The 13,688-nt window shown below is 43.6% G+C and overlaps 1 protein-coding gene across 1 annotated transcript in view; it reads left to right on the forward strand.

Annotated features, from left to right (window-relative positions):
• Positions 1-3,115: 3,115 nt before the first annotated feature.
• Positions 3,116-13,688, forward strand: part of Myo9a (myosin IXA) — a 207,475-nt gene continuing 196,902 nt past the window's right edge. The window contains exon 1 of the mRNA XM_051197651.1: positions 3,116-3,259. The gene's annotated coding sequence lies outside the window, so the exon portion shown is untranslated. The remainder of the gene's footprint in view (positions 3,260-13,688) is intronic.

Consider the following 13,688-nt stretch of genomic DNA (forward strand, 5'->3'; position numbering starts at 1 on the left):
GACAGGATTTCTCTGTGTAGCTTTGTAGACCAAGCTGGCCTGGAATGTACAGAGATCCACCTGCCTCTGTTTCCCCAAGGCTGGGACTAAAGGTGTATGCCACCACCACCTGGCTTTGTTTGTTTGTTTTGAAACAGTGTTTGGGAGGCAGAGGCAGGTGGATCTCTGAGTTCAAGGCCAGCCTGGTCTACAGAGAGAGTTCCTGGACAGCCAGGATTACACAGAGAAACCCTGTCTCAAAAAACCAAACCAAACCAAAACAACAACAACAAAAAAAAGAGACAGAGTTTCTTTGTTGTTTTCTGTTGCTTGTGCCAAGCTGGCTGGCCCATAGGCATCTAGGAATCCTCCTGTCTCTGCCTTCCATCTCCCCTTGGGAGCACTGGGATTACAGATACTCATGGTAGCACATCTGCCTTTGTCAGGGGTTTTGAGGATCTGAACTCAGGTCCTCACACTTGCACAGCAAGCACTGTCATCTACTGAGTCATCTTCCCACCCCACTTAAAAATTTTTTTTTTTTTTGATACAGGATCTGGCTTCATTGTCCAGGCTGCCCTTGATCTCCCAGTTTTCCTGCAAAAGCTTCCTATTGTGCTGGGATTTCAGGGTCATGGCACCCTGTCTGATGCAGAGAGTAGTTTTAAAAACACTTCATTTATTTTTATTTCATTTGCATTGGTGTTTTTTGCCTGCATATCTGTCTGTGTGAAGATGCCAGATCCTCTGGAACTAGAGTTACAGACAGTTGTGAGCTACCATGTGGGTGCTGGGATTGAACCTGGGTCTCTGGAAGAGCAGTCAGTGCTCTTAACCCCGGAGCCATCTCTCCAGCCCTGTATAGCACATAAAAATTTCTTATGGTGTGTGTGTATCTGTGTCTGGGTATGAAACTCAGGTTGACAGGGTTATACAGCAAGCAGCTCACCCCCCTGACCCTCTTGCTAGACCATATCAACCCTTTCTTTCTTCCAACAATGCCCCCTTCTAATAGCATATTCATTCAATAAATATTATTGAGTCCAGACTCTGTGCCAGCATGCTAGGCATTGGAGATATAGCAGTGACCATGCCAGGTAATCTGTGTTCTAAACACATTTAATTTAAATTCTACATAAAGGTGAGTTCTAATAAATATGCAAATAGGTTGAAGTTGGATTCCATATAGGAAAAACCATGATGTAAGATAAGGAGGAAACTGGCTTCAGACCGGGCAGTCAAGAAAGTCCTCTAAAGTGACACTTAAGCTGGTACCTGAAGGATGAGAAGCCAGTCACAAGAGGAGCTGAGACAAGAGTCATTTCTGGGAGAGGTTCGGTGACTACAAAAGTTGTGAAAGAACATTTAGGTCTAAGAAACAGAAACATTTACCTGACTCTGGAATACTAGTCAAGTTGGGGCGTGGGGCGTGAGGATGAAAGGAGGCTGACGGGCTGGCCAGATGGCTCATTATGTAAGGCTTGCTGTACAAGCCTTAGCTGTTTGTATTTGAACTCTGGAAACCACGTAAGGGTAGAAGAGTATCTACTCCTCAAAGTTATGCTCTGAGTTTCACAGGAGCGGTGGCATGTACACACTACCCCCATGTCAAGTCCACACACAGACATAACACATAAATAAGCACTTTAAAAATGAGGCTGGAGCTGGGTGCGGTGGTGCATGCTTTTAATCCTGGCACTCTAAAGGCAGGTGGATCTCTGAGTTCCAGGTCAGCCTGGGCTATTTCACAGAGAAACCCTGTCTTGAAAAACAAACAAACAAAATGAGGCTGGGGGACTGGGTATATAGCTCAGTGGGTAAATCATTTGTCATACATGTATGGCTACCTGAGTTTGAGCCCCAGAACTGACTCCACAAAGTTGTCCCCTGACCTGCACACACACACACCAAGGCTTTCATGTGCCCCCCACACATCACACACTACAGCTGTAACAAGAGGAATGTTACCCAAACATACAGCAACTATAATGCAATAATAAATTAAACTAAATTTAAAGAAGTTAACTAGAGACATCAACAGCAAAAAGCAAATGATCCAATAGGAAAATAGGCAAAAGATTTGCATAAACATTTCTCTTAATACATTTTTAGAAAATAATCATTAACCAATGGAAAAATTGGTCAGCGTTTCTACTCACATTAAAAACCATGGAGAGGCCATCACAGAGATTAGGATGGCTGCCATCAAACAGAAAATTACAACTGTTGGTGAGGCTATGGCACAATTGACTCCCATTGATGGAAGGAGGTTGTATGGCTTGTGGCTGGGGTGCAACACAGTAGGAGAACAATTGCTTGTTCTCTGAATTCAATTCTAGTACTAAGGGAAGGAAGGACATAGTTGCTGTGACAAGACAAATGTTACCCAAACAAACAAAAAGTAAATATGAATAGATAATACAGCCATTTCGTTTTTGAATATGTACTCGAAAGAGCATTTGGAGTGGTAGGCCGATTAGTGGTGGCTGGAGCCAGGTGCTTTGTGCTACCAGAAGAAATAAACATTTGGATATAATGGGACAACATGGCTGACCAGTTGCAGACTTCTGAAGAACCTAGAGAAAGTCCAAGAAATTTCTTCAAATACACTCCCGTCTCTCATCTCCCAGACAGGGCACATAATCCTATCTTCCTCAGTTTTGTGTTGAAATGAGCTAACCTCATCGGTATAAATCACAAGATGGATATCTGTGTTAGTACTTGAACAGAGGGGACGGGTCCTGGAGGGACAGGGCATCTAGTGGAAAGGAGTGAAGAGTGCAGATCAGTCTACACAAGATGTCCTCAGAATAAGAACTCTAGGTGCCCACACAACCAGCGCGGTCCTCCAAACTGACCTCGGTGTCACTAGGAATCCTGCCACATGGATGAGCTCCCCACAGCTGCTCTGCCACAGAAGTTAGGAGATCTGAACAAGGGGAATTTCTCTTTTTTGACTCAAGACTACTCATATCTTGACTCTAGCTGCCTCCCGTAAGAGGGAGAGAAAAAAATATCCCACTAGGTGGCAGCAAAGTTCAGTAAAGAACTTCATCCCCAGCAAAAGTCTTCAGTTTATCTCCTCTCTGGGTGAAATCTGGCCCAGGTTTCTGGTTTGTAATGGAAGAACAGACTCTACCGGCAGACAGTGGGGCCATCTCCCTCATCGCCTCTTGCCTCTCCCGACCTGGCGAAAGGCGAGCAAACATTTCTAAGGACTCTCCAGATTTTCTGAAGGTTTGGCTGCCAGGAAGGCAGGCTGGTTTGGTGTGAAGAGCAGGTGTGTCTGGATTGCATGGGTGGAGAGTCACAGGTGGGGAGCTGAATTTCTAAGGGCATGGAACTCAGGCTCCCTGCCCCCATCCACTCTTGGTGTTAATAGCATCCTCTCTTTGGGCACAGAATGAGAGAAATCTGGCTCCAGTGGGGCGTGAACCAAGATGTCAACAACACTCCTTTTCCTCCTTTACTTAGAGAGGCTGGTTTGAAATGTCACTGCTACATATGCTGTGTGCACCGAGGGTGTGTGAGAGAGGGAGGCATTTCAGCCTCTGAAACAATAGCCAGAGAAACTGGAGTCCTTCCCCCTGCATGACTGATCTCTGGATGAACAGCACCTGGTGCCCAGCGGGGCCCTGCTTACTGGGCCCCTTCATGTCGGCAGGGCTCCTTGCCTCTGTGGAATGTGTTCCTTCTTGTTTGGCACTCAGAACCTGGCTCCCAGCCAAACCCGGGGCTGCTTGGAATGTGATGCCCCCACTCACTACTCTCCCAGGGACTCCAGGTTCTCTCTTGTGTCTTGCGGAAAGGGCGGGCCCATGTGCAGCCTCATCCCACTGCTGTGATGTCTCTGAAAGGACCCCAGACTGACTTCTGTGACTGAACACAGATGCACTTGCGTGGGGGAAGAAGAGAGACACTGTAGAGCCGGGTCTCCAGCAAAGCGGAGACTGTGGCACATTGATATCTTATCCCCTTGGCAGTCTTCTAAATTGGGCTGGAGTGGGCCAAGAGTTGCTCACAAGCTGTTCATTAACTTGCTAAATGCAGAAAGGTTGGCTTGGGCGCCACTTTGGGAAAATGTGACACCCACTGCTCCTGGAGTCCGTGGAGCATGAAGGCATATTAATTGGTGTAGGATTTCTCATGGAAGTTTTTCTTCGATGCTAGTTCCAAATAGCAGGCTAATCCTGAATGCCATATTCTCTCCAACACACAACTTCTGGAGAGTGGTTTAAGTGTCTGCTGTGAGCTCCCAAATGTATACTTTTATAGATACTAAGATACTGACTACTATTTTTTTTTAAACATTTAATAGCACACCAGGCCCTATACGATGTACTTTTTTTTGTTTTGTTTTGTTTTTCGAGATAGGGTTTCTCTGTATTGCTTTGGAGCCTGTCCTAGAACTCACTCTGTAGACCATACTGGCCTCCAACTCACAGAGATCTGCCTGCCTCTGCCTTCTGAGTGCTGGGACTAAAGGCATGTGCCACCAATGCCTGGCACGATGTGCTTTTTTGCTCAGGATCTCATTTGACTCTCAATCCACCAACAAAACTTTCACACTTGACTGTCAATACTGAGACAGATAAGTCTGAGATATGACATGGACCCCTTTCAGGGAGTTCAGTGAGGAGCAAGCTAGGGCATTAGCTATGTAACAGTGTGGGACTCCTGGGAAAGGCTGACTCAGAGGAAGGGTGCGCAGCATGTGTGGGCTTCAAAGACTTGAGATTTGGATGAGAGGAGAGCAGTGATTGTGGGGTAGTGCCAGGAAAAGGGTAATGTTGAGAAAGGTGCAGGTGAACCCTTCAGGGAGGCAGGGTTCCTGCACGATATCTTAGGACCCATTGCCAGGGTGAGAAGGGGAGACTTGATCCTTCAGGGAGAGTGGAAGCTACTGGAATGACTGCAGCCTAGGAGTGATGAATAAGCTGATGGTTTTAAAAAGTCTCGTAGAATAGTGTGGATCAGTCACTTATTGGTCTTTGGTCTAAGACCAATTGAAGAGTCTGGATCATGCTCTTCAGTGTCTGTGCACTGGCATTTGGGCTGGATAACTTCATTATAGGGGGTTGCCTGTGTCTGATACTTAGTCATAGCCTTGGATTCTGCCTATCTGATGCCAATGCAACCCTTTCCTCTGCTTGTGACAACCCAAACCACCCCCAGCATTGCAAAATAGCTCTATAGAGAGGGCAAAACTCTCCAGCTGAGACTCGTCGATCTGATGGCAGGAATTAAGAGACTTACCTCAGAATAGTGACAGGCTTTTAAACTTATTATTGTTGTCATGCCCCCCCCCCATCCAGTTGCTGAGCTACACCTCCCAGCTCAGCATGTATTTTATTAGCACTGTGCTCAAATCTATTGACTTTTGGAATAGCTGATAAAGTAAAAATTATTTCCTTGCCACAGGAAATGTCGATGCCAAAGAATTTCCTGGCCTAAGAGGCTTCAGAAATAGATAGTTCTGCACACCAGAACCCTATGGAACAGAGACCAAGACCAAAGCTATAGATAATGTCCTGGTGGCTCACCAACAGGACAGTGGCTGATGTCAGGGTTCACTTCCTATCCAATCCTGCAAGGCCCATTTACCCAAGGGCCACATTGGCGGAGGAGTGGCCAGTCAGACTAGAAGTGAAGATGGATGGAAGGGACTGATTTTGGATATATTCTGAGCTCAGAAACCAGACCACTGTTCAGGCTGGAGAGAGGGCACTACAGGACTGAAGGATGGCTTCATAATTTGTGGCTTGAAAGGACATAGACAGCCATGAGTAGTAGAGCTCTGGAGAGGAAGGTCAGACAGAAATGTAGCATTGGAGGCAGGGGAGACAGCTCAGTGGGTAAAGGGTGCCAAGCCAGATGACCTAAGTTTAATCACAGGGACCCACATGGCAGAAGAAGAGAACGAACTCTCTTGAGTTGCCATCTGACCCCACACCCATTTAAATAAATAAAATGGATAAGAAATAACAGTATCGGACATGCTAAGTCTGAGGTAAGTTTTAGATAGCCAAGTGGGGATGTCACTTGAGTGATGGGCTAAGAAACCCAGTGTGGGACAGGCATCTGGGAGATAGCTTTTGTGGTTGTTATTTGTTTTAAGACAGTCTTACTATGTAGCTCTGACCCGCCTGGAGCTCACAGAGGTCTGTCTTCTTCTGCCTCTCAAGTGTTTTGTTTCTTGAGACAAGGTTTCACTTTGTAGCTGGCTATCCTGAAACTCACTATTGAGTTGATTAGATTATTTTGGGACTCATGACAGTTCCTCTGCCTCAGCCTTCCAAGTGCTGGGATTACAGTTATGAGTCCCCAAACCTGGCTATAGTAACACTTAAAAGGATGACACTGGGTGAGATCACCACGGGGATGAACATGTTGATAGAGCAGTGGGGACTGAGGCACATGTCACTGAGAGACAAGGAAGAGGAGGAGGAAGTAGCAAAGGAAACTGAGAGTACCCAGCAAGGCAGGGGGAAACCCAGAAGGGCTTGGAGTCCTGACAGCTAATTGCCAAACAGTAGAGTGGAGACGAGGACAAATGATAACAAGTTTAATTCATTTCACTCTGTGTCAATAATACCTTTTTTTTTTTTTTTAAACTAGGCCCTTATTCTGTAGCCCAAGCTTTCCTGGGACTCATTAACTATGTAGCCCAGGCTGGCCTCCAAGTTGTGATTACAAGAATTAAAGTCATGTGTACAATACCAAGATTCACTCGTGATATTTTTGAACTTGGAAGTGACCAAGAAGTTTCCAGTCTTGAACCCTCAAATATTTAAATATTTCCTCCCTTCCTCCCTCTCCCTCTTCCTTCTCTTTGATTTTTGAAACAAACTCTTGCTACACAGGCCAGATTTTCAGTTCTCTTGTCTCGGTGTACTTGCATGCTGGGATCATGGAAGTGCACCACTGTGTCCAGCCTTACACGCCATCCCCAAGACCCATTTCCCTTCATGGTGGGAAGTCATCCTGAGATCTCCATCTTCTAAGGCTGTCCTTAGAAGGCTTTCCTTCTAAGACGCTTCTGACTTGCTGTCCACTGTCTCCTGTGCCTTTGGCAGTGGCCTTTCTGATTTGTGATGCATTTGTCACTCTTTGCCCTCCATCCTTCCAAATACTCTGTGGAGTCTAATTGCAGGATTAGACTCTAATTGAGAAATGTTCAAGTTGTGGTCCTTGGGCCACAGGCCACCTTGTGTGACCAAGGAAAGTCTGAATGCAGGTTAGTACAGAAACTGCAAATGTACTTAAAACATCATGAGCTTTGGTTTTGACAGTTGAAATCAGTCTATTGTGATTGTGTGTGTGTGTGTGTGTGTGTGTGTGTGTGATGGCACATGTGTAGCAGCTAGGTGTTAGTGGCACACACATGGTAGCTGTGGAGGCCTCCCCACTAGGTCATCAGGCTTGCAGGGCAGGCACGTTTGCTTGCTGAGCCATTTCAAGCCCCCTCCTCACTCAACTTATTTTTAGTAACTCAATTGTTTAGTTCCCCATAGTGCACTTTACAGATGATGTCATCACATTACAAAGTCCACAGGTTGGACATCTGATAGACTTAATACAATGCCACAGCACATAGAAGAAAGCTTCAAATTCAGTGTGTAGATGTCTGATTTGAGAAACTTGATAGCCATTTTCTGCAATAGTAAGAAACTTCTTAGTGGCTGTGTCCTGTGCAACCCCTAGTATCCTGCCCTGCTTCTAGGATGCTTCCCTCTCACTGACCTCCACAATGGCTTTCTATTTCTCTAAGATATCCATTGAAAACTCCAAATTGTTTTTATAGTTTTTAATAATTGATCTCTCTTGTGTCCTCCTGGTACACATGAACCTAAGTCCTTAAAAAGTTTTTTTTCTTTACATCTTGTAAGATTTCGTTATTGTTATATGTGTGTTTTACTTGCATACATACATGTATACATGTTCACCAGTTGTATGTGTGATGACAATAAAGGTCAGAAGAGGCATCAGGTCCCCTGGAACTGGAGTTACAGATGGTTGTGAGTTGCCATGTGGGTGCTGGGTACCAAACCCAAGTCTTCTGCAAGAACAGCAAGTGCTCTTAACTACTGAATCATCTTTCTAGCCCCTTCCTTCCTTCCTTCCTCCCTCCCTCCCTCCCTTCCTTCCTTCCTTTCTTCTTTCCTTCCTTCCTTCCTTTGGTTTTTCAAGACACGGTTTTTCTGTGTAACCCTGGCTGTCCCGAAACTCATCCTGCAGACCAGTCTGGGCCTCAAACTCAGAGATTCACTGCCTCCTGAGTGCTGGGATTAAAGATATGCACCACCATCTCTAGAAACTAGGGAGGCTACATTCACTTTTTGTTTCTAATAGTATTCTTTCCTCTCTACTGAATAAAATGGAAGAAGCACCACTACTACTAACAATCAAAATATGTTGGTTAAGATCAGAAGTCCTGGTGTGGCTTGGGGCCACACACCTGTAAATCCCAGCACTGGAGAGGAGGGCAGGAGGGTCAGGGTCATTCTTAGCAAGACTACATTTAAAGCCAGCCTGGGCTGGGCTCCATGAGACAAACTAACTCTTCCTTCCCGCCTGCCCCCCCCAAGAGAAAAGGCACACAGGATTTAGAATCAGTATATCTACATTTAAACTTGTATTTACTTAACTTGGGAAATTCCAAATCTCAGTGTCCTCTTTTTCAAAAGAAGGATGAAATTGTGCAGGTTGGGTCTGGAGAGATGGCTCAGTACTTAAGAGCACTTGAAGCTGTTCCAGAGAGTCCTAGTTCAGTTCCCAGCACTCACATCAGGCAGCCCACAACTGTCAATCACTATAGTTCCAGGGGATCTGATGCTTCTGGCACCTATGGGCACCTGATGCCATGTTTACACACCCACATGCACACACCCTCGCCTACACATAATGAAAGATAATAAAACATTTTACAGGTTGAGACTTCAGAATCCAAAATCTAAAAAGTTCCAAAATCTAACTTTCTGGACACAGTATGAGCTGACAAATGGAAAACTCTACAAGAACTATTCAGCCCAACTTACCTTTCAGGTTAATAGTGATTATCATATAGGAACATTCATGCCAAGTCCTCAAAATTTCCTGATACAAAGAAAGAACTAAACAAACATTAGTTGTTAGCTGCTAAACTTCAAGAAATAAATGTAAGCTGAGTACGATGGTACACACCTGTGGTTCCAACACTCAGGAAGCAGGAAGATTGACACAGGTTTAAAGACTACCCTGGTCTATATAGCAAGTTGTAGTTTTGTCAGGGTTTCATAGTATGTGTCAAAACAAAAAAATCAATGAGGAAGCATGGAGCTATATAATTTTATATTATACATTATGGTACTATGTATTGATTTTTAGATGACCTTGGCTGTCTATATGAAAGAATGTAAATTGTACATATACTTTGGTGCCTTTTTTGAGGGGGTATGGCAGAGACATTGAGACAGGATCTCATGTAGCTGAGACTGAGTCTTGAACTCCTGATCCTCCTGCTCCAGCTTCCCAAGCGCTGGGATTAGTCAATGTGTCACCATGCCTGGCTCTGCTACAAGTTTTAATTGACACATAGTAAATATAAATATTTCTGAATTGCTTCTTGAATTGTCTAAACCATATTTTTTATTCCTCAAGGAGAAATTTTGATTTTTAAATATTTATTTACATGCTTTTTTAACCAGATTTTATTTCTTATGTGCACATGTAGGGATCGGAGGACAGCCTTGTAGGAGTTGGTTTTCTTCCTCCACCCTGTAAGTCTCCAAGATTTTAATTTAGGTGTTAAATTTGACAACAAACAACTTTACCCCCTGAGTCATCTCTCTGGCCCCTTAGAGAGAAAAATTGAAATAAAAGTTATTGAACTGGAGTTCCTAAAGCCTGAAGTCGGAACTAACGAAAAATCCAACAGAGGAACAGCATGGCTTGGAAAGTGAAACTCTATTAGCCTGATATAACTTCTTGTTATCTTTAAAATAGTGCTTGCAACACACATTGCAACTAGGTAAAATGTGAAAACCCCTGAGAAAGCAGCAGACCAGCTAAAAGGATGTCCCTAGCTAGATTGGCCAGTTTGGTGGGTTCCTCATTCTCTGTCAGGTTACTTAAGTTCCATGACCCCTTCCCCCATAACTTGGTCTTATGTAAGCATGAAAAGTTACATAGATTGGTGTAGCATTTTGATGTCTGTGGCTATGACAAGGAAGGATGATAGTTTTCTTTTTTTCCTTTGATAAACACCTTCCATATTCTTGTTTATCCCTTCAACAAAAAAATGAGTATTTTTATGCCAGGGAGTGTGTGAGGCAGTGACCTCTCTCTTACATCTTAGTAGGGGAGACACAATACCAAAACTTATATATGATTTGGACCCACTGAGAGGATGCCTGAGTCTAGCTGGTCTGGGATGTCCCTGAGGAGGACCAGTGGAGTCTGGTGCTCACTCTCCTCCTGTCCTCTCTCTCCCTATCCTGGGGCTTTATATGTGCTAGGTAGGCAAGCCCTCTACCACCGAACCAAATTCCTTAGTCCTGTGTGAGTGCTTTAGGGGAAATAATGTGTGTGCTGGAGGAAATAAGGACAGGGGAGTCTAAGACTGAGGGGGCTGGTGAAGAGACAATGTGAATAGGGAGGACCAGATCATCTAGATCTCTGTTGGAGACACTGGCAAAAGACAGAGGGGAGTTGAGTCCCATGCCGGCCTGGGATTCACTGTGTAGACCAGGCTCAAGCTTGCAATAGTCTTTCTACCTCAGATTTCCAAGTGCTGGGATAACAGGCATTCATCACCGCACCTGGTGTGGAGAAAGATTGTTTGGAATGGAGAGAGACAGAGACATACAGAGACAGAGAGAGACACACAGATAGATACAGAGACACACAGACAAATAGAGACAGAAGTACATGGATTAAAGCATAGTTAAATATAGAATCAACAGGACTAGATGGCTGTTGGATATGGAGTATGTGGGAGAAAAAGTCAAGAACAACTCCAACATTTTTGGCTAGAACAGGGAGGAACAGGTTGGATGGGGAAAGATAAGTTAAATTTTGGGATTTGGGGCTTGTGAGGATGCTATGGCATTCCTAAGAGAAGATGTGCACCAGGTATATGGATACAAGTTGAAACTTGGAAGGGGAGTATATGTCTGGTGAACTAAAATCTGCTATTGGTCTTGGTAGTGGTGAGTATAGGAAGTGTCCAGTGAGAAGAGGGCTGTGGGACTAAACCCTGAAAATACAGGGTATGAAGACGACACTGGCAATTAAAAAAGTGACCAGAGGAGGAAAAACTGGGTCTTGCATCAGTTAAAGAAAGAGGGGTTTGAAAAGGAAGGTTTGATGCTACTGACTCTGCTCCACATTAAAGTGGGTTGAAAACTGCGAGGGAGGAAAGCAGTTACAAAGCCCAGTGTAGACACCTTGAATGCGGCTGCGAAGAGGAGGAAGTAAGCAGCCAGTACTTACAGGGAGACATGCTTTTATGAGAGAGTTCATACATTTAAAGCTGTTGGCCAATAACCAGTGAAGGCCAATGATGTGTGTATGAAAGAATTGTTACACATGGTCCCTGTCCACAGATGGAGGTAAGCTTTAGCTCTAAGGAGTGAAGGCTCTGAGATGGGTATGGACACAGGTTTGTAGATTTGTGTTAGGGAAGTTCTTTTCTGTTGGCTCCCACTCTTCTTTGAAGTAGGAGAATGGGCAGAGGTGAGGGGTGTGTAGGCTGAGGGTGAAGATGAGTGAAGTGTTGTGTGGAGCAGAGTGTGAGCTGGCTGGGAAAGCAGGTCCTGGGTTCAGAACTGGTTCAGAAATTTTGTCTGAGCTTGCACTGTGGGAGAGGCCTGTCCTCCCCATGGACTGCTAGGTGCTAGTAGGTGAAGAAAACTGATCCAGAGAGCTGCTCTTGTCTTTTAAAACAAACCACAGGATTTAAGAGTAATTTATTTCCAGAATAAAAACTCACCCCTACCAAAGATAGTTGCCATGCCCTTTGACACACTGGCATGTTAGTTGTTTCTTATTCAAGAACATTTTCCCTTTATTTTGCTTGTATATATGCATGTGTATACATGTGTGGCTGGTTCTTCAGAATTCAGAACAGAGCATCAGATGCTTGGAACCGGAGTTACCCCAATGGCTGTGAGCCAACACGTGGATGCTGGGAATCAACTCAGGTCCTCTGCAAGAACAGTAAGCACTTTTAATCACTGAACCATCTCTCCAGCCCTAAGAACATTTTATTCAAGTACATTTTCCTTAGTGCAAATTCAGCCTCATGTTGGAACTTGGTGACTAATTTGCCTTGTGTTGTGCAGAACCACTTTATCTTTGCTTAGTCCTGATTTTTTTGACACATTGCTAAACTCCCCCTTCCCATTTTTAATAGATCTTCCAGATGTCTGCTTTTATTTTATTCCATATCTTTCATATCTATGAATATGAAAGGCCACTTAAAATAGGAAGTACACTGTAGTGTTTGTTCAGAACCTCAGATCAGTACATAGACATCAGGAGCTGGTCCAAAGATTACCTGATGTATAAAAGCAAGCCAGTTACTATCCAGGTTCTGCCTCTTAATAATTAAATGGCAGTTACAACTGGTTTCTGCAGCACACCAGCAGAATATGTAAAATCCAAAATGAAAAGCAAGGTATGCGTGTGCATGTGTATACATATATATTACTTCCAGCTAATGTTGGGTTTATATATGGTAACTTCTCAGTTTCATATTGAGACCCAGGTTGAACAAATATGAATATATTTATGGGGCAACACAATAGGATATTTGAAATAAAATAGTATTAATATATTCATATAATTATTAGTATAGTATTATTAGTATCATATTAATTGTGTATGGTAAAGCAGGTACATAACAAGAGACTATCCTAATATTTAGCATAATACTCCATGTCAACTTCAAATCTGTAATTTATAATGCTAACATTTTCACATTTTCAAATGATATACTCAAGATTTTAGTACATATTTATTTTTGTTTTTTTTAGAGACAGGGTTTCTTTGTGTAACAGTCTTGGCTATCCTGAAACTTGTTTTGTAGACCAGACTGGCCTCAGACTCACTGAGATCTGCCTGCCTCTGCCTCCCAAGTGCTAGGATTAAAGGTGTGTGCCATCACCACCCAGCCTTACTTATTTATTTATATACATATGTGTGCCATAGTGTACGTGTGGGAGACAGAGAACAACTTACAAAGAGCCAGTTCTCTCTACCAAGTAGGTTCTGGGGATTGAACTCAGGTCATCAGGTTTAGTGGCTTAACCCTCTAGGCCATTTCACCAAGTCTACTCAATGCTTTTTAAAAAGATACTAACTTGAGTCTTAGTTCAGTCACGCTATTGTATTTGGAAAAAGAGACTGCATATTTTTGTATTATTAAACAAAGAATAGTTTAGTTAAAAAAATAATTCATTTTTGGGATAAACCTTAGGCAATTAGTTAAGACTGCTCATATGCATTAGTAGACTGATATTTAAGCAAACAAGCATACTTTGCATTATCAGAAAGACAGCTTTCCTAAGAGAGGGAAGACTCTTTGATGGTCTGATCAGCTGCCTAAGTCAACAGTCACTGAAATGATACTGCTTTGCTACTGTTATCTCCACTGATGGCCTATTAGCAACCTGTGTCACTGCCCTACACTTGCTGTCCCCTCTCCGTATTTCATTGATGGCTCACTG

Source organism: Phodopus roborovskii, unplaced genomic scaffold (genome assembly GCF_943737965.1).
Source record: "Phodopus roborovskii unplaced genomic scaffold, PHOROB, whole genome shotgun sequence".
Classification (NCBI taxonomy): Eukaryota; Metazoa; Chordata; class Mammalia; order Rodentia; family Cricetidae; genus Phodopus; species Phodopus roborovskii.